General features: G+C 39.2%; 1 protein-coding gene across 6 annotated transcripts in view; it reads right to left on the reverse strand.

Moving 5' to 3' along the window:
• Positions 1-21,689, reverse strand: part of MTMR2 (myotubularin related protein 2) — an 86,869-nt gene that overhangs the window by 55,562 nt on the left and 9,618 nt on the right. The window lies entirely within an intron of this gene.

Raw genomic sequence — 21,689 nt, forward strand, 5'->3', positions numbered from 1 at the left:
CCACCATCAACGGAACTACTAAAAGTTCTGGTATAAACATGAAGTGGCTACTCAAACTGAAGGTGGCCACAGAATACAGAACTCTTATTTTCAGTAGTTCATTTTCTCCTGTCATACAGGCTCTATGCAAACTTCTGATCATCATGGCTACTGAGAAAATACAATCTAATTTCCACTGCTCTTTTCCATTTCTCCCCTGCTCATATTGAGGTCAAGCTCTCTCTGTTTACTATAAACTCTTCCACAAACAAGCTCTGTGTGCCCCTGAATTCACACCTTTGTCCATGCCATTCCGAAACAGAATGCCCATTTGTCCCAATCTGTTTATTAACATCCTACTTACTCTCTGAGATCCAGCTGAAAGGCTACCTTTTCCAAGAAGTCTTCCCCAGGCCTTCCAGCTGGAACAACTTGCAGCCATCTACACTTCTACCTATACTCGTGCCGGCACTTAACACTTTCCACATGAGACTAGAGCTCTTTGGTTACATAGCCACCTCCTTTAAAAATTATAAAAGGCTAGAGAACTAGAATCTTGTCATTGGCAAGACATTTGAACTCTCAGCAAAGACTGCAGTCTGCTAACCTCATTAAGTAACCAAGGCCACCTGAGTCCTCAGTTCTCCGAGGCCATAAACTTCACTACATAAACTTCAATCCAGACATTCCTGTTATCCTAGTCACCCCTGTCCTCTTCAAAACTGCCAGCCCTTCTAGCCTGACTATGTGTTTCCTCCATCCATTTTCCCTGCCCAAGTCTTCCTTCAGCTACTAACTCTTCCTAACCTAATACTGGACTTTTTATTCCATACTGAATAAATTCTTACAGCTTCAACCAAATTCCCTCCTCCACTTCTTTGCCTCAGCTGAGATCTCCTTCCAGGAATCCACTTCTCTGCAGGCTTTTCTAGAGAAGGTTTTCTTCTCCCGCGTCTAACAAAGCCCAAAGGGGAAGGCAGCACCTCCCCAGCTCCTCGCTCATGCTCCCACACTAATACTACTTTCCCGTCTCATACATAAACGCCTTCCTCCTCTGAGGCTCATAACACTTGGGTAGACAGCTTCTGTTACTACCCTCCACTCACCTTTCAATTACCCCTCCTCGCTCAGTAAGGACTTTATAATCTGGCTCACTTTCTTCTTTAAAGCTTCTTTCTTCTCCAAAACTGCCGTCATGGTGGGAATCTGAATGCCCTTAAGGATCCAGAGATTCTTCCAGCCCAGACTCCTTGGCACACAACACCTGAGTCTCCCATGATCTGGCCTCTGTTCTGTGTATCTCACTGTAGACCTTACTTGTCTGAACACACTCTGAACGGCTTGCAGATTCCCGAGTCCTTTAGCCATTTCACGCACCTGTGCCTTTGCCAACTCTGCTCTCTCTGCCTGCCATGCCCTGCGTGCACTCCCACTCCCTCTTTGCCCCTATCCATCCTGCAGGCACGGCTACTTCTCCCTCCACTGTACACGGTACATAGTCCCATCACAATACCCATAACACTCTATTGCATTTACCCGACTACAAGCTCCTCTTCTCAGACATTTCTGTTATTGTTTACCACTCCAAGATCCTTTACCACAGACTGTTTCCCCAGCTTGCTTGCAATAAAATATGTAAAGCATCTTTTAAAAAAATGTAGCACCACGTGTATTAGCTGCTATTTATGACAGATGATTGTTATTACACACAAATTTCCCCAACCCAAGTCAGATTAGGTGCATAAATTAAAAAATATATCATGGCAAAGCTGCTGCTTCACCTCTCATTAATACTACTTTCAGCTGTGACATTTTACAAGTCAGAATACAAATGTCCCCCCAGTGACTGTACCCATGGATTTACTGGGGAAGAAAAACAACAAGAACTACAATTAAAGACCTCATATCTACAAAGTAAGAAATTGTGTTTTTTGGATAATATTATGTCAGAAGTATTAGAAAAATTAGTATTTTCCCACTATAAGGGCACACGTGCTGGCACTGTGAACACAGTTTAGAAATGAAGTCTGTCTTTCCTATGGACTGACTGGTGCCTCCCACTCACTCCCTCCCCTCAAAAACTCCGACACTGATGCTCACTGTGTCCCAAAGTGATTATAATTACCTCCAGAAAGCTCTGCCACCAGTTAAAGTTAAATGAAGTCATGTGGGTGGGGTATATGTTAGGACTGATAGGATGAGTGGTCTTATAAGAAGAGGAAGAGAGAAAGCCCGTGGCTCCCCGCACCTCACCTCTGCGGGAAAAGCCACGTAAGAAAACAGCCAGGAGGCAGCCACGTGCAAGCCCGTCAAAGAGCGTCCTCACCAGGGACAGTGTCAGCCAGCACCTTGGTCTTAGACTTCTCAGCCTCCAAAACTGGGAGAAATAAAGTTGTGCTGTTGAAGCCACAAGTCTGCAGGATTGAGCTGACTAATACCGTCATAGAGAATGAAAGTCATCAAAGGAGTATCTCTTGGATTTAGAAGCGAAAGATTTTCAATTTGAATTGATAGTTTAAAATCATCTTTTTCTACACAAAAAAGCTCAAAAATTCTAAAAAGTACTAAAAAGGACATGGCAGTCCTACCAGAAGAGACAGAATTATGTCATCAAAAATAACCTTTCTTCGAGAAAAATGTGAGTAAAAATTAATGGTCATTTTTGCCTATTACGTTTTCCACAGAACTACACTTCCCAAAACTGTTTACCCCAACTTGACAGACACTCCAACTGCATGAAGTAATTTCCATGAAGAAACAGTTCATATTTTCTTTCCTTCCTCCCTTCCGTTCTTTCACATTGAATATTTTTATTTCCCATTTTCGTGTCTCACTCTAGCTCAATACTCTTTGGCCGAAAAAAGCTGGAATCAGCGCCTAACTGGATTCACTCAGGGATTTTAGTCTCATCACTTTCTAATACGTTACACTCAAATATAATGATGTTTGTCAAGCATCACTCCAACAATTCTTTAGCACTTGTATTCATCATGATGAAAGTGCATGCACTGATACCCAACTGCCTCCAAATCAGGTTAAATCTCACAATAGCCTTCAGAGTGCCAAAGCTCTCCACCACACCTCATTCTAGCTCGAAGCTTACACTTCACTCCTGAAGACAACAAACCTGTTCCTTGCCACTGGTCATGAGAATCAGATTCTTCTCATTTCTGCTCTGAATATCTTTTAATTTAGCCTCCAAACTATCTTCCCTTCTGACAACTATCGTTTTTAACCACCTCAAACTTATCTTGAAAGTTCATTTTCCACAAGAAACCAGTCCTACATTATTCTTACTAATTTCTTTCAATAAGTCTAGTCATTCCAACACCTTTGCATTTGTATTCGTTATACAAATTTATTTGCTATATTTATTGATGTACTGTTTACACTGATTCATTTGTGTATATTGATTCCTTATATACTGCACATAAGCCTTTAAAAATTTTTAACAGTTACAAAACCCTTACTATGTGCAAAACACCAGATTACAGAGCCTCTGCTCTTGAGATTTCAGCCCCACAGGAGACATTACACCACATAAGCACGTCAGTGTAACACCATGAGAGGTATAAACAGGGCCAGGAGGAAAAACTCAGAGGCAACAGTAGTAATTTGAGGATTAGAGAAAATAAGAAAAACATTAAGTTGAACCATTTGAAGTTGCTATTTTGTAGGTAAAATGGCCAAATATCTACTATTCCACATGGCTCAATGTGTTCAAATGAAGGAGAAAGAAATTCAGCTGAGCCTTTATGGAAGGATTGCAAGGCGTAGACCAAGGCTTTGCTGATCACAAGCACACACAAACACATACATGCAAAGAAATTTTTAAAAAGAGCTTGGGAAAGTACAGGGCATATTTTGTGAATAAGTAGTTTACTCAAACTAAATAGATAAAAGGCTTAAAAAAGGTAGCGTGATTTCAGAACACTGAGAATCCTAAATGCCAGGCTTAAAAATTAAAAGCCTTGCTAGGAAAAGGCGAGGAGTTCACAATGAGATACCACTCCACACACTCCAGGGTGGCTGTAATCAAAAAGACACAATAACAAATGTTACCAACATTATGGAGAAAATGTAACTCACACATTGCTGGCAGAACATAAGATGGTATAGCTACTTTGGAAAACAGTCTGGCAGTTCCTCAAAAAGTGACATGGAGTCACCAAACATAGTAATTCCACTCCTAAATATACACTCAGAAACAAATGAAAACATGTCCACCCAAAAAACTACAGAAATGTACACAGATGCTCACAGCAGCATTATTCATAATAGCCAAAAAGTCGCAACGAGCCCCCCCTCCCCTGCTTGAAGTCCCTCAATGGTTCCCCACTGCTCTTTCCTTACCATGGCCTCTGCCTTCTTCTCCATGAGCTGCCCTGCCTTCTTCTCCAGCTTCCTCTTGTGTCTCTCTCTCCTTGCTTTTCTCAGTCCAACCACACTGGGCTGCTTTAAGGTCATTAAATATGCCAGCCCCTCTACAGCGAGCCTGGCTCTGCAAAACTCCCTGACTAACTCCCCTTGGACTACAAACCTTAAGAAGGAAGTGCTATTCCTAGGACCTAGTACGGTGCCTGGAATAGAAAAGGCACTCAAGAAATACTGCTTGAACTAATTAATGAGTGAAAAAGTGAATGACAATGATCAAAACTTTGGATAATTCGAGTCAAATTCATCAGAGGCCATGACCAGAATGTTGAAGAGAAAATGAGAAAGAAACCTGGCGGTGGGGGGTGGTGGCGGGCAGAACAAGGGTAGGGAAAGGTAAACACAGTTCCCTTTTCCTTCAGGAGTTACTGTGTGCATATTATTTTATAAACCATATCTAGTACTCCATTTCCATTTCTTAGGACACTGGAGCAAACATTCTGTTAAAGAGTCTCTATCATAAGTAAGTGACCAATAATCCTTAAACAACTGGTGGGAATTGTTTTTTACTGTTATTTACACTGGAATGCTTACAGAAAAAGTAGCTGGGACTTGAGAAACCAGGATTTTAGTTTTATCCAGCTAACAGCAGTATCCATGGCCACTTGACTTAATCTTCACTCCCTAACACAGTTTCATTATCTATGAAAAGTGCCAATTAGACTATTTCAGTGGTTAGCCTTTGGATGATCACATATTATCTCTTTGAAAATCTCATAAAAGCTATCCTCTGAATTTTTTTTACAATTATCAGGGACTTCAAGGTTAAGAACCATGGCTCAGATATCCTTTTTAGTTCTAACACAGTCCAGGGTTTCAGAAATGAGTATTTCACCTTTTGAAATATTCACACAATATCTAGATAAATATTGAAACATTAAATTGTCCAAAAGGTACATGTGTTTGTATGCGTATATATATGTATGTATTTCATAATTAGGTAACCACAGCCTTACTCTCGAATATGAAGCTAAGACTCATAGACTAAATAGAAACATTCCAATACTGTATTTCTTATAAAAGAGTCAAAGGGAAACAAAATCCAACAGCTGTACTTATCTCAAGAGCACTGGGCTGTCACTGTGTAACTCAACACCCCTGCTTACGGAGAAGCAGAAATGACATCCTATTAAGAAATATAGCCACAATTTCTCTAAATATTTTAATTGTTTTTTACATTAAGTGATTTTACCAGTGTTTTATATTAAGTGATTGTAACGGTATCTACCTTTTAAAATACACTTGAAAAATATTCTAATTTAGCTAAGTAATGATTCTCTCCCCCCCCCCCTTTTTTTTTTTAACTAACTACAGATAGGCCAAAGAAGTCTCCCCCAGAATGGCATTTCAAGCACAGGGAAGAGACCTTCGCTGTCTGCCTCCTTGGCCCTACCACACATCATCAACAGCTTCCACCACTAGGGTTTCTCAGCTTAATGATTCTATTTCAATGTCCTACGTTTCAAAACATACTTGCAATAATTAAGGGGGGACACCTCCTAAAAAATACATATGGCTGGCTCAGTAACTCTTCTCTCTCGATCAATAATTTCATCAGACTGAACTGGAACACAAGAATATAAACTCAAGTGAGTCAGGAACATCAGCCTTGCCAATGCCCAACATGGTTATGCTTACAAGGCTTCTTATTTTGTGATTCGCATACTTAATCCAACCTTGCGGCCCCAGCACACTGGAACTCATTATTAGCTTCAGTGGCCTGACTCACTGGAGTGCTTCTCCTCTGCCAAGGTGAAAAATGAAAACGCATGACTTGCAGTGATCTTGGCAGTTGCATTTCTGACGGCACACTGATTTTTCTTTCAAACACCACATGTAGTTTTCCTTCGCAAGTCTCTTTCCAAATCTGCAGACCATATTCCATTTCTTAAGACTTTAGCTACCTTCCACATTATAGCAAATTGTCTATCCTCAATGGCTCCATTTTCTCAGTACCCATTCACTCCCTAATTCCTTTCAATCTGGCTTCTGCCTCTATCAAGCCCCTAAAATGGTTTTCTATAATTACCAATGACCTGACTTTTTTTTAAAAAAAAAAGTCTTTTCTTAGTTCCTATACTACAAATTTCTTTCTCTTCACTAGCATATTCTTTTGGCTATCTCATATCTCAGTTTAATTTCATCAATACCCTTGAGCACCTACTATATGCAAGACACTACTGAACTTCTCGATACAGAGATAAGTAACACAGGGCTGCTGCCCCTAGTGAGCTTTCACACCAATGTACTTAATACAGGTATACAAAAAACACAACGTAGGACATGAAAAATGAATGAGCAAGAAAGAAAGCATGTGGGGGTTTGGAAATTGGAATGCTCATATACAGCTTTAACTTAGGGTCTTGAAAAAGGTTTTAAGAAAGAGGTGGTATTTGGAGACAGCCAGAATACAGAAGAGGTTCATCACCTTCTCAACAGTTTTACTAAACAAAAGAAAATATGAAAAAAAAATTGGGAAGTTCAGGGCATATTAAAGCTATTGTAAGAGGCAGACCACTTTGGCTGAAGTGCAAGATACCTGTAAGGCTTAATCAGAGCTATGCCTGAAAAGACAGGCTTTGATTAGACTATAAAAGTCCTTAAAAAAAAAAAAGTTGGTATTTACATATTTAGTTCTGAAAGCAGTGAGAAGCCACGGAAAGTTGCTGTGCTTTAGGAAGATTATCCTAACAACAGGTCCGAGAATGGATGATTAGAGCAGAAAAATCTGCTAGGAAAACTATTAGGAGACCTCAGGACTGAGGTACTAAGGGCTTAAACTAGCAGTAAAAATGAAATAGGAGGGGATGCAAGGGGCATGGAGACAGAGTCAACAGAACTTAGCAACTGACTTGACAAGATGAGAAGGGAAAGAAAAGGGTCAAAATATGATCATAAGTATTGCTGACTGAGAAACCAGTGTGCCAGTTAGAGAACAAAAAAAAGTAGGTTGTTTGGGGAGTTAATGAGTTTCATCGTGGAATTTTTAAGACCGAGGTGGCCTTAAGGCATCCAAGGGAAACATACGCACTCTATGTACCAGTATGCCAAAGGGCTTTAGATTTTCCCTGATCGTGCATTTGTTCATTCATTCATTCAGGCAGGTCTGATTTACTGCTGACTCTGTGCTGGATGAGTGCACCGTGAAGATACACGTGATACGGCAATATTAGGTGAACCCCAAATTAAATCCTCAGGGGAGAGGCCGACTCCTATTTACCTGTCTATGAAACTGACTGTGATAAGTGATGTAAGAGTGGTCTGCAAAACACCACAGCGTAGAACAGGAAAGGACTGAGTATGACTGGGAAAGGGTGACACAGACCTGGAAAAAACGTGTCATTTTTTATGGACATTGGCCCATGAATAGTGCTTAATGGTAGAGTGGAAAAGCGAAAACATTCCAGATAGAGAACAGCGTAAGTAAACAGATTATCCAGGAAACCTATGTGAGTAGGCTTTGTGGATCACAGCAGGGGTAGGGACAAGAAAGGCTGACCTGTGTTCTATGAAGAAACCACAGAAAGAAGGTTCTAGAAGGACACCCCGATAACAGTTCGGATTCTATCCTGCAGGCATTGGGAAGCCATCAAGCATTTCTGAGCAGAAGTGTTATATAATCAGTTCTGCGTGCAAAGGGAGATTCTGCTTGAGTGATGGAGCACCAGTTGGGGGAAAACCTCTAGAAGAAGCCAGATTAGTTAACAGGCTATTGAACGAAACCATTAATAGACAACTGGAACAGGGCACACAATGACAGAGAGGAAATGCAGAAGAAAAGAGCAAGTCTGAATGGTCTGTGGAAATTTGCAGTAGATTCTGATGTTGAATTTGAGGCTCTTGCAAAGTATCCAGGTGGATGTGTTCATCAAGTGAGTGGAAATACAAACCTTTTCCAGCTTTGAAATTCTTTGGAGAGGTTACAGTTAGGTGATAGCTACGTCCATGAAACTGAATCATGTAGCCCAGGGAAAGGATTTAAAGCGCTAAGAGATTTGAGATTCAGTGAACAGAACTACATTCATTTTCATAGAATAGAGACTAGAGGTACAAGTCTAAGAAAAAATGGTCAGAGAGGTGGAAGGATCAAGAAAGAAAGTTCAGTGAAAGCTTAGAAGAGGGTTTCAAATTGGCAGCTCATAGTAAAAAATAACACTACAAAGAGGTGGAGGAAAATAAGAGAAAAATCCAAAGAATTTATTAATAAGATACATCAAATCAATTACTGTATCAACATGATCTATGTTTTAGAAATCATAGCCTAATATGACTGAAAAACTGAAGTAATAAGGCAAAGACTGCCTCAACTGCTTGTGTCTCGCTGAATAAACTTATTTGCATCCAAGCCCACTCTTCCTATCTTAGATGATGACACGTCCCTTCTCAGGTTCAAGGCAAGTCCCTACTCCTGTGTCCTTCATCCTGCCCCGTCCAGTCTCCTTTGGGAGAGGGGTATGTGTATGTGTGTGTGTGTGTGTGTGTGTACACATGCATAGACTTTACACAACACTGGCCATTCAGCAGAAACTCCAGTGATTTGCTGAATCTATGTGAGAATCTTTAACACCACATTTTGAACTCTATCCTAACGGCTCTGCTGATACTGCTTTCTGGACGTCATTAATGACCTCAGGAACAAACCCAGGGGTCCAATTTCCCTAGTCCTTGCCTCCTCAACTCCTCTGCAATATCTGATCCTACTGTCCCTGCCTCTCTCGGGATTCTTTTCTCTCTAAACTTCTGTTGTCATTAAAATTTACTGGCTTTCCCCAGGTTCTTTTCTTCCAGATGCCCTCTAAACATAGATTCTCTTGGAAGTTCTGACCTTGGCGCTGTTCACTGTGTCCAGTCTCTCTCTGAAATTTCATGGAATCCCACAGCTTCAACTACCACCTCAATGCAAATGATTTTCAAACATATTTAATCTTCTCAGTCCCGCAATTACAAATATTACTAGTAACATCTGGCCCCACCCTTCCTCTCTCCAGCTCTATTTCTCACTCTGATCCTATTTGGCTAATGCCCACACCTTACAATGACACTAAGTTGCACAGTAAGTAATCAGAACTACACCAAATAATATTTTTCAATTGTTCCTTTCAAAGGCAAGCATAGCTATCAGTTAGCCAACCGTTCTGATAGCTGGCTACTGAATTACAGAATACTAAAACTTTCAAGGAACACTGAGATTTTTGTGAAACTCTCCTCATTTACAGATAAAGTTCAGGCCAGAGAAGTGAAGTGAATGATTTGAAGTATGATATCAAATTCGTGGCAGAGCCAGATGTACCAGGTCCCATTCTGACTAAATCACATTGCTTCTGATAGGAGTACAGAACCAAAAGGACAAATACCTCAGGGTGTTTATTATCTAACTAGGAACATAAGACAAATGCACCCACGTGCGCGTGCGCACACACACACATCAATATTTCTAACACATAAGCTCACTGTATGAGGATGAAGTTCAATGGAGACCAATCAAGGAATGATCCCTGGAGAAGATAAGGCTGAACGGAATTTAGAAGTAGGTTAAGAATATGACTATCAGAAAGCAGTATTTTGGGTTTGTTTCCCATAATTTTTTTTTTAAGATTTTGGACTATACAAGGAACACAGTCAATATGAGAAGACTGGATTCAATCTCCCATTTAGAATTCAGTACGAATCCAAGTGTATTGTAGGATCTGAAAGTAGATGAAGGCGCCGATGACCATCTGGTTTCATCTCAGAATGTTGCTGAGCCTGGGCTCCTCGTCCACTTAACTGTCCACTTAACATGGTTGCTTCGTCTCCTTTCACTCCACTACTCAGCAGCCATGTGACCTTGGGCAGGATGCTCTACCTCTCTGAGTCTCAGTTCCTTCACATATAAAATGGAGCTGATAAACTCTGCCCCATACAACTGATCACTTATTCAGTTCCTTGTGTTCCAAGTAAGACCACCCATTCCACTCACCACCCTCAGCCTCCACCAGTAGGAGTTATGAAAGGGCATCAGAAATCCAAGTGCTCTGGAAGAGCAAGACCATCCCTCCATCTCTCCCCAGCCTCCCAGCACCACTGGCTAGTGAAGAGGAGATGCCAGAACTGTGAGCGATGCTTGCAGGACTCACCCTTCCCTCCCCTTCACCACTCCGTCTTCCTACAGCCCATCATTCCATCTTAAAAACCGTAAGGACTAACTTCATTACACCCTTTATCTTTGTTTAAAGAGTTCCCATAAGAAGTCAAAACCACCAAACTAATTCCCTCTTCTAGTTCCCGCCAACTCCTGTGGCTCCTGATTTTCAAGGTCAATCATCAGCAAAAATCCTCTATTATCTCTCTCTCTTAAATGATCTCTGCCTTTTACTCTAGCTAAAGTCCAGTCTTCCCCTGAGGACACTGCTCTCCCTACAGCCCTTCCAAATGGAAAAACAGCCCTCTTATCTTCTCTACTATACCCCTCTCCCAGGACTAGGCCAGCAAATTGCCACTTTCAGGCTATTCTTCCTCTTTGTGTCTGAAGACCCCATCAGTCACTCTTCTGTGATCAGACTATACTACCCTCCACCCTTCCTTGCTGAAGTCAGGGACCTATCTCTAACTGACTCCACCTCACTCCTTGAAGAATTAGCTTCAGGCTCACCACCATTCTTTCTAATAGCAATACAACTGCCATAATTCTTACTGATTTCACTATCCATACAAGTGACTATTCCAATACCCTGGCCTCTCAGTGCCATACCTCCTCTCCACCAGTGATCTTGTCCTCCACTCAATCTCAGACCAGGACCATACCCTGAACACTGGCATTACCAATTAACTGATCTCCTTAATTTAAATTTCAAATGTTCTACTATCTGACCATCAGCTCATTTTCCCTAGGACCCTAACCAACATCTTTTAATTACTCAGTTCCACCAAGACCACCCCTGTTCCTACTACCTTTCATTGCCTCTCACTATTTCATGACCTTACTTCTCTCTTTCCCCAACTTTTCAAATTCCATAGCCTGTAATTACAATTGCTCTCTTGCCCTTGTTTGCTTCCTGGTTACTTATGGCAACACCCAAATGCTAGTTAACCCAACACTTTGCCTACTCCAGACCTACACCCATACAGGTGGGTTAGTATAGACAAAAACACACAACCATACGGCCTGGACTCACTTTGAATTTATGATCACTCACCTTGACCAGACCCCTAATACTGACCAGCAAACACACTACATTTTCCTAGTCCATATGTTCTCCCCCTCTTCCAGACAACGATTTCATATTGTCTTTTCTTTCCTCATCCTCTACCATCCTCTCCGTCTTGAATTTTAGTAGGTGATCTAGATTCCCATTTCACTAAAAAATATAGAAGTAACCAAGCAGGCTCGTCCAACTACAACCTAACTGCATCCGGGCATGTGCCCTCTGCCTTCCTTTCTCTTACTGCAGGGAAATCATCTGCACTCCCATCTAAAGCCAGCTCCTCCGCTAAAGCATCTCCTCTCATCTTTCCAAGAAAAGCTCTCCAGCAATTTTTCCCTCTGGTTCCTGCATTATAAAATGTTCCCCCTCTCCTTAACCATTCCAGTCAGAATAGAAACACACTATTATTTCTCTCAACATAACCCCTCCAGATACCACTTCACTTCTCTGCGCTTCCTTACAGCAGAACTCCTTGAAAGCGGTGTCTACTCACTGCTTCCAGTTCCATACTTCTCAGTCTCTCTGAACCCCCTTCCAATGGGCCAATAAAAATGCTTTTGTCAGGCTGTCAAGAATCTCCGCTTCGCTGAACTCAATCATCAGTACTTAGTTCTCATCTACAAGCAGCATTTGACCCTGCTGATCTCTCCTCCTTGGAACACTTTCTATCTTTGGCTTCCAGAACCCTGTACTCTTCCAGGGTTAGTCTTCTCACTAGCCCCTCTTCCTCTCAGGCCTCCTGTACTGATTCCTTCTCACTTCTTAACCTCGTAGCACTGGGGCACCCCTGAACTCTCGGTCCTTGCACCTCCTACCATCTCTATGTGCACCTCCTCCTTACTAATCTCATACACTCTCACAACTTTAACATCTCTGAGTTGATGAACTCAAATTTAGAGCCCTATCCCACACTCTTCTCTTGAATTTCAGATTCCAATAACTTATTTATTTAACTCCTACAGGTGAATGTGCCCCAAACCAAACTCCTGCTCTTCCTCCTGAAGCCAGCTCTAACATCTTAGTAAATGGCAGATTCTATCCTTCTCTACCTCCTTGAGCCAAAAACTCTGGAGTCAACTTTGACTATTCTTACACTACCTGTTCAGTCAATCTGGAAATCCACTGGCTGCACCCTCAAAAATGTGTTCACTATCCAATCACTTCTGTCTGCCTCTCTGGCTGCCACTATCATCTCCCTCCTGGATGATTCCAACCGCCTCTAAGCCAGTCTCCCTGCTTCTGCTTCCTAGCCTGTTCTTAATACAGCAGCCAAAGTGATCCTTTTGAAACACCTGATACAGTCACTCCTCTGCAAAAAACCTCCCACTCCCTTCCCATTTCACTCAGAGTAAAAGCCAAAATCCTTAAAATGGCCCCAAATGCTTCTCACAATCTGCCCAGACCCCTCCCTCCCTGATCTCATCTTTTACTGCTCCCTTTCACTCCTCTGCCCTGTACAACACAGGACTCCTTGCTACTCCTCAAACACGCCAGGCAAGCTCCCACTTCCGGACCTTTATATCTTTGGTTATCATCTCTAACTCTCTTCTCCCAAATATCCCCATTTCTTCCTTTACTTTCTTCAGCTTTTTTGCTCAAATGTTGCCTTCATAATGAGACCTTCCCGGGCAATTTTATATAAAACTGCAAACAACTCCAAACCCGCCCAGTCTTTCTCTATTGGTCTTTCTTGCTTTACTTTTCCCAAAATGCTTATTGCTATATGATTTTTTTTGTTTTACTTATTTGCCGTCTCCTCTGTTTAGTTAATACTTACTGAGCACTTACCATATGCCAGGAACAGTTCATACTTATAAAGATTAAATAAAATAATGCATGCAAAGAGTTTAGCATATTACCTGACAGATAGAAACTCTAAAATTATGTAAAATATTATTTTTATCTAATGGAGGCTGGAACGGGGTATCTCCTATTGTCATCAGAGAACTCCAGTTTAACAAAATGAGGTTAAACACAGGATTGGAGGACTAAAACAAATCAGATTCCAACAATCTGATCCTTAAAGAAACAAGGAGCTAAATTATCCATAATAAGACAGTCTCTGCCAGAGAAAATTCAATACAATTTATTTAAAATAAGACAAGAAAGCAAAAATAACTTTTGGGAAAAGAAATTTCATATTTTCCCTCTAAGAACCAGTTCCAATTATAAAATCATTGTTGGAAACATACATCCTTTCTGTTTTCATCACAAATGTTGTGTCCTACTTCATTCCATGACCAAAAAAGGATGTCCACCATTAAGTGTTTAATTTATTATACATAACCATACTGAAAAGCATCTTCAGAACACAAAGTAAGGGACACTATGGCAAATGGGAACACGTAAACTACTCTCTCACTTCAACCAGGACATGTAAGTTTAAGCTATGAGCAGAGAAAGGAAAATTAGGTCTCAGAAATCATGGAAAGTCATTTAGCCTCTCAGAGCCTCAATTTCACACTACGAAGTGAGAATAAAAATACTCACTCTTCTTATCTCACTAGATAGTTATAAAGACCAAGAGAAAATAATGTGAAAATGCTATCTAAGCATTAAGATTCTTTTACCTATAAACACCAGTGCTTAAAAAAAAGGGGGGGGGGGGTACTGAATCCTACAACTGATAATATACTAACATGCGAAAAATGAAGTCACTGTTAAAATGTTTAAGAATGGCAAATCTAAGAAACACAGCATCTTCTCAGAAAGACTTTCTAGATTAACACCATTCCTCCTGGATGACTACTTGGACACATGCCCCTCATCACATTCATCTCTGATTCATAGCTATTTCTTACTGGTTCTTTGCTAATGTTTTCAAGCAAGTTTACATTTTCTAGTTCGGTAAAATACACAAACTCAATAAATGCTTATTTACCCAGAAAACTTTCCAAATAAAAATCAGAGCTTTTTAGAGATTAGCATTTACAACATATCCATTATATTTTAAATGACAGCAATAAAATCCTAAGCCAGATCTATTTACACTAAAATAATTTAAAGGGATAGCTGATTTATAGGGAAAGAATTAAATAAATATTTGAAATGATCAAATCTACCATTACAAACAATAAAAGACTTGTGGAAAAGTCACGAAATGCCCCCCACCAAAAAACAACCCACGTCATCTTACTTTTGACCGGTCAAGCGAGATAAGATTTGGGCACACAAATGAAAAGCTCACATATAAAGAGTCACAGGTTCACGGTCCAAATACATTTTAAATGGCCATGAGTTTCATAAGTTTCACAGAGTGACTTCAAATATTCAAGATTAAAAGAATTGTGGCATTACTATTCGAATTAAATTACAGCCATTCCACAGTATCTGCTTTAATCACTAAAAGCCCCTCCCCAAAAAAGATTTTTCCCAACGTGTGCTTAAATGAGAAACACAACTGTGTTTCCAAACTAAGCAATCATCCTCCATCATCCATATTCCACTCAATTGACAGGCTATAGAAAGGGTCTTTTCCTGTACCCAATGCTTCTTTTTACGCTGAGAGTGATCTCCAAGACGGAGCAGGAAGTGTTGAGGAAGTGAGGGCTCTGTGAATGATGACATTCAAGTCATAAGGAAGACTTGAGGGGTGGAACTGCTACACAACATGGTCTCACAGTTCAAATCGAAGATTCTATGATTCAGGGCATAAAAATCCCAGACATAAAATTCTAGGATTACAAATGAATTAAAGAGCAATGATTCTAAGTATTGGAAGTATCTGCTAAACTGGATTTTACCATTTTTAACGTCCCTTTCAGCTCTTGATAATCAAAAAAAACCCAACTTTCCCCTTCTGCACATGCACACAACTCAACCATTGTCCCATATGAAAATGTGATTCAAAGATTTCTCCATCAACCTTTTATCTTAACTATACTGCACGAGCTTTCCCCACAAAAAGGCCTTCACACAGCAACATCAGGAAATGATATTCATTTTCAATTAGTGTAGGCACTTTGCTGCCCAAACCTTTAATCAGAGTTATTAAGAAATGACATTAATTATAATCATGATTTCCTTCTGTCCCTATAAATCCCTTGATGGAGGTACAAAAAAACCACTGTCAGGGTTCAAACAGCTAAGCCATAAATGAATAGAAAACTCTCAGGCCCTGGATAACCTGCAAGTAATTAATAAGGTTCAGAATAATGAAGAGATAAGTGTGCTTTGGAACAAAAACAATCATATAATATCTCAAAGGTAGGCAAAACAATTTCTGCTCTCAAGAGCAATATCTTTACTCAGATTAGTGTGCTATGTCAGAAAAGAATATAAATAAAACGCACATTTTAGAAATCATTAAAGTTGTTACAGAGAAAGTATTTTCTCAAAAATTGATCAAAATATAACCAGCACTGTGGAATAGCACTGTTAGCAACACTAGCTATTCTTTATACTTACTCATACGTAGGCTCCTTTCCTCAAAATACCTTTTAGGATAAAACTGCAATTATATTCTAATGTTCTACATTCTGATTCAGTATCAAAAAAACTGCTTAGGACGAGCAGTTAAAGATTACATGAATATGCAAACAATTTAGGTTCACAAATGCACTTATCCAAATTTGCAGAGCCACGGTCCTTGTAAACAAGAAGTCACTCTCACGAGAATTCCCCTCTCTAACCACTCCTCATTCCACCCTGAACTGTATTACTCTCTTTATCCCTAATTAAAAAGAATCAAGTCAATATTATTTAAATGTTAACTTTTGGCTCCACAAAATAACCAGATGAACATACACACGCACCGCGAAAGACCAGAACTTAGGTCCATAGCGAGTAAGACGCTAACACAGGACAGCACTAGTCATACTGTTTTTTAACAGTCCTGCCACTATCTCAGCCAGTGACACAGTTCTCTTTCCACCACAAGGTCAAAACAGAAATTCCATCATCTGACTCTTAGTCATTCCCACACATCTGCTGGTGTGCTGTTATTATAAGAGAATGTCTTTTTCCTTTGCTACACTATTCCTAAGAGCAAAGTTCCACCCTTTTGGTCTCAAAAGTTCTACTATTTCAAAGGGCAGCATTTAGACAAACAGTTACACAAACTAATGATTGGTAGGGGGATAGAAATGACTCTCTATATGCTTCTCAAAATAGTATCGTTAAATACGATAAAGTACATTCCACTTTTCTATTTATTTTTGTTTGTTTCAGTTAGATTTGTTGTTGTTGTTGTTATACTTATGAGAATTAATAAGGCTAAAAACTTGCTAACTAAGAAAAGTATGTCTAAACAAATGAATTTTGGTACCTACCACCGAAGGACTTCGTGCCTCAATACCACTGAACTTACAAGCATCCTTGACAATGCTGCAAAGGCGGGGAAATCTGCTCCAGTTAGCTGGGGTCACTTATCACCTCCAAACATTCCCACGCCTCAAAGTACCCATCGGCTTCTTTGCAAGGATGGAGACTAACAATCTCTACCTCCACTAAAGGCCTCTTAGCCAACTGTCCCCTCCATCTGGGGAGCAGGAACTTCCTTAATCACCGTTTTTCGTACTCTCCTCTCTCTTTCACAGACATTTACTGACAAATCACCAATGTATCATGTACTGGGAATAGAGCTGATTTATCTTCTTCAAGAAACTCATAGTCTAAGGCAGATGCCAGATATCTAAGTATCTCATAATGGTACAGCGTGGGAATAAAGGGATATAAAGGATGAAACGGCATCACAGAACAGAACACAAAGCACAGAACACAGATGCAGAAGTGCTCAGCAGCTGAAAACAGGAGCCGCAGGGTCACAAAGATTTGGTTTTACCACTTAGCAAATAATAATTCACGCCAGCTACTTAATTTAAGTTCTTCCTTTATAATATACCATATTGACATAAGACCATAATAAGGACCAAAAAACATGATCTGTACAAAGTAATTAGTACTAAATACTTAACTGGTAGAAACTGTTCAACGAGTAACACTGTGGAAATACAAGAGTATCTTTTTCAGAAGGGATAATAGTATGAAATAAAAAATAAAGGTCTCCTTCTAAAAAGGAACCCACTAATTAAATTAAAATGAATCAGTCTTTGGCCGTAAAAATACTTTTTACTCAGATGTGTACTGTAAAATGTCCTCATCTGTTTAAGGTAATCAAATGTATAAACTTTAAAAATTAAAAAAAGTTTTAGTTAATGGATGAATCACTTTATACAAAGAACAAATATCAAGGGGAAAAATTTTTAATATATAAATATATACATATAATACACACACACACTCCCCTAAACACATGTGCATATATGTATCCTGTGTAACTTCTGAAAGATTCATGCATAAGACTGGCCCAAAGCTTCAATCGCAAAACCAATTCCATCACCAATACTTTTCAACGTAACTGTTAGCAAAGTACTGACCTTTGGCTCTGCCAATTTGCTGGGCTGTTAATGGAATTACCATTACTTCATTGTCAGTCACACTAATACTTGGTGGTATTTCACAATAATGAACAGAAAAATAAAATTTCAGCACTGAAGGATGCCATGAATATATTTATACTCCTCTTAGTTCTCCTCACCTAGTATTTCAAATACAAGCATTTCAGGCAAAAGTGAAAAAGTGTTTCTGAAAATTAGACATGCAGGTAAACACACCAGCATTCTATACTGTTAATTCAAACCTGCCTGGAAACAAGTCACCTATCTTTTCATAGATCCAAGTAAACAAGCGTCTGCAGAGGACTTGAGAGAGCTCGCCTTTCTTTTACTTCCCATCATTGTTGACCATAGTTATTACAATAGGATTTAAATCACTTGCCTTATTTAAATCGCTTCACTCTTACTGCCAATTTAATGTTTCTTCAGTATTCCATGGCAAGAAAAGGTTCTTTCCAAAAAGTATTCTCCTGTAAGTAACGAGCTGAGCACATACATAGAATGTTTGCCCAAGAACATGAAAGAATGTACTCTATATTCTGACTGTGAGCAAGCTTTTCTAGGAATGCAAATTTTGCTGTCAGTACTTACACAATGGACTATAGTGTCATAAGCACTGTTCGTGCTCTATTAGCCATTCTGTTGAAAATTTTATTTAAAAAATAATAAAAGGACTGCAGAGTGTGTAATGCACTTGGCACACAAAAGGCTTATTGTCAGAATACTTGCAGGGCCTCCAAAACAGAAAACCAACTCCCCCAAATTACTGGAGCTTATAGTAATTATTTTTTAAATGCTATACCAGAAATCTCAATTTTTTTTAACTTAACCAATCTATAGTATAAAAGAGAGGCCATAAATGATTTTATCATCATGGCATCTGACCGACAGAGATGAGAGACCACATTTTGTATTCTTCAGAGGAACAAAGGGGGTTTGAGCTCTGGGACAGCTGGTGCATACTGACACTTAGTCTGGAAAATCCCAAGGTTCTGAGGTACACATGACCACGGATACAGTTTAACTTGAATTATTTTATTTTCAGGTCTATCATCTACATTTCCCTAACTAAAAGTTAGGACGTATTTAATGCTGCAGCAGAAAGTGTGAAAAACAAGGTTGTATAGAAAATGGTCTACATACGTCTTTTTTTTTCTGTAGAGTATGTTTCTTCAAAGACCTTATCTGGAAATAGAAATAGGTAAAAGCCAAGGTAGTCTAGCCAAAATGAGTGTGTCCCTGGGGGATGGGGTAAGAATTGGAGAACAGGAGGGACCCTGAATCCCAGCATCAATCCCAACACCCTCAGCAACTCCTTAAAGGAGTTTCTCAGATTTTCTTCAGAAATCCTGATCCAAAATCAGATGAGAGCTGAAGTTAAAACTCAGTGGAGTCATAAGTAGCCTAGAGAGAAGTTATTTATGAATCAATTAGCTGAGAAAAATGTCATATGAAACTGAAAGCTGGTAAGATTACTGGAGTTCAAAGAACACTTTGAATTTTAGAATTCAGACACAAACGCTTCCATCCAAACTGAAGTACAAGGGCAGAAACACTAAAAGAGGAGAGCTGACCATTCAGCAAATGCTCACTCAGCAGACACTTTTACCTGGACAAATACAGAAAACACTTGGGGAACATGTGTATTGGTAAATGAACTTGCACGTAATTTTCTCACTCCATCATGCAAATCCGAATTCGTTATTAAAACCATAAAATTCATTATTAAAACCACATATCCATTCTTCAGGCTATCTGGATACTTTTGCTTTTCCAAGACAGAGAAACACTAGTTATTACTAAATTGGTTACTAGCCCATCAGCATACTTAGATTACATCATTCATTCACCATTTTTTCCACACAGAAAACTGCTGAAGAAGTCTTCCAATATAGAGGTACCATCCTGAGTATTCTGTGTAATTGCATAAAGTGACAATCTGGATTGGATTAGCACAGTGAAAGAGAAATTTAGGCAACCTACAAAGTATTTATTCTAGTATCATGTGCTTCAAGGGGACACAGTAAAATCTGAGCACAAGAAATAAGAGAACAGATCATGTGATAAGAATTTATGTATTTTTCTTTCTGATTTTCAATTAAACAATACTAAATGTCTTCAATGAAATCAAAGTGAAACTAAGTGGACATATTATCATCAGAGTAGTAATCATAATAATATATTTGTGTGACACTTGACAGTTTTCATAGCACTTCACACATATGATAGAAATACAATAAATATTACCCTGTACACAGGGGTATTTTAATATTCATAAAACTTCCACTCTTAGGCAAGTCCCTTCAGTGCCCAAACATAAAAAACATAAAAAATGAAGGAGTTATACTGCATAATAGATCCTTTTTAAAAAACTTCTTTTTAGAGCTATCTTATTTATAATTTTAAGTCTGTGGTTACAAAAAGAGCAAAAAAAATTTAATGGGAAGAAAATTTTAAATTACAAAAATACAATTAACTTGTTAGAAACAAATAAGAGATTTTTAAAATGTCACATGTCCAAAAATTTCCAGAATATTGGGTAATAGCAATTTATAGTTAAACTTAGTTAATTTGAGAATTAAGGAATATTTCAAAGAATACTGGATAACTACATGACTAGTGTAAGGTTACAATTCAGTCACTATCAGTATACTATACACGATACAATATAAGATATACATAATATAAAAATTAATTCAAACACTTATAGTTCAGAAAATAATTTAGAATATTTCAGACCCTCAGAGATACTGTGAACATCAACCACAACAATGAGTGTCGTAAGTATAAATGACTTTAATTATTTAAGGTCTCTGGCTTGGTAAAGCACCAGCTTCTGCACAAAGCAAATAAAACCACTCTTAATAGTATCTTATAAAATTCAAAAGAAAAAAAAAACTGTTTTAACAGTAACCTATTCATACCATGTTTATCAAGAACCTACTATTTGCAAGCACGATGCTAGCTACCAACATTCACAAATGGAATCAGAGCCCTCCCTTTCAGAATGATAAAACTTAAAGACCAAGTAGGGACAGTGCCATAAGAAAAAGAAAAAAGTTTTTTGCCTCTTCCTGGACTACCAGGGGTCTTTTCCCAGCCAATGATTTCAAAATCAGTATCAGTCATGTCTGACTAAAGATGAAAAACAAACAGTCCATGTTCTTCAGTTGTTTTCTTAGTGATTGTTTTTCAGGAACAGTGATAATCAACTGCTTATGATTTGACATCTATGTGTATACATGTATATATATGCACACACACAGAGTGAAGCTGCCTGCCCAACAAAAACCATGGCATGACTTGAGGTCTAGAACTAGGAGTCAGGAGGTCACTTCTGGCACTAAATACCTCTGTGACTTTGGAGAAAACACCAACCTTTCTCGGCCTTTTAACACTCAGGGTGCCTCTGGTTAGTTAAGTTATTAAACTTCTCCAGGTCTGTTACAATGATTCAGAATGTCTGGCCTGGAACCCAGGAAGCTAAATGTTCACCAGGCACCGCAAGTGACTGAGAAGAGCAGGTGGTCCTCAGCCACGCTTGAGAAATTAACTATGATCTCTAATGCCCCTAACTGTATAAAAAGATGACATAACTCGTTTCAGTACCACCGTCTTAAGAATTCTAGATCTAGTTTAATGTGCAGGATTTATGTTAAACAAATATTTACAGAGAATAAGAAAGGAAGGAAGGGAG

Source organism: Camelus bactrianus, chromosome 10, assembly GCF_048773025.1.
Source record: "Camelus bactrianus isolate YW-2024 breed Bactrian camel chromosome 10, ASM4877302v1, whole genome shotgun sequence".
Classification (NCBI taxonomy): Eukaryota; Metazoa; Chordata; class Mammalia; order Artiodactyla; family Camelidae; genus Camelus; species Camelus bactrianus.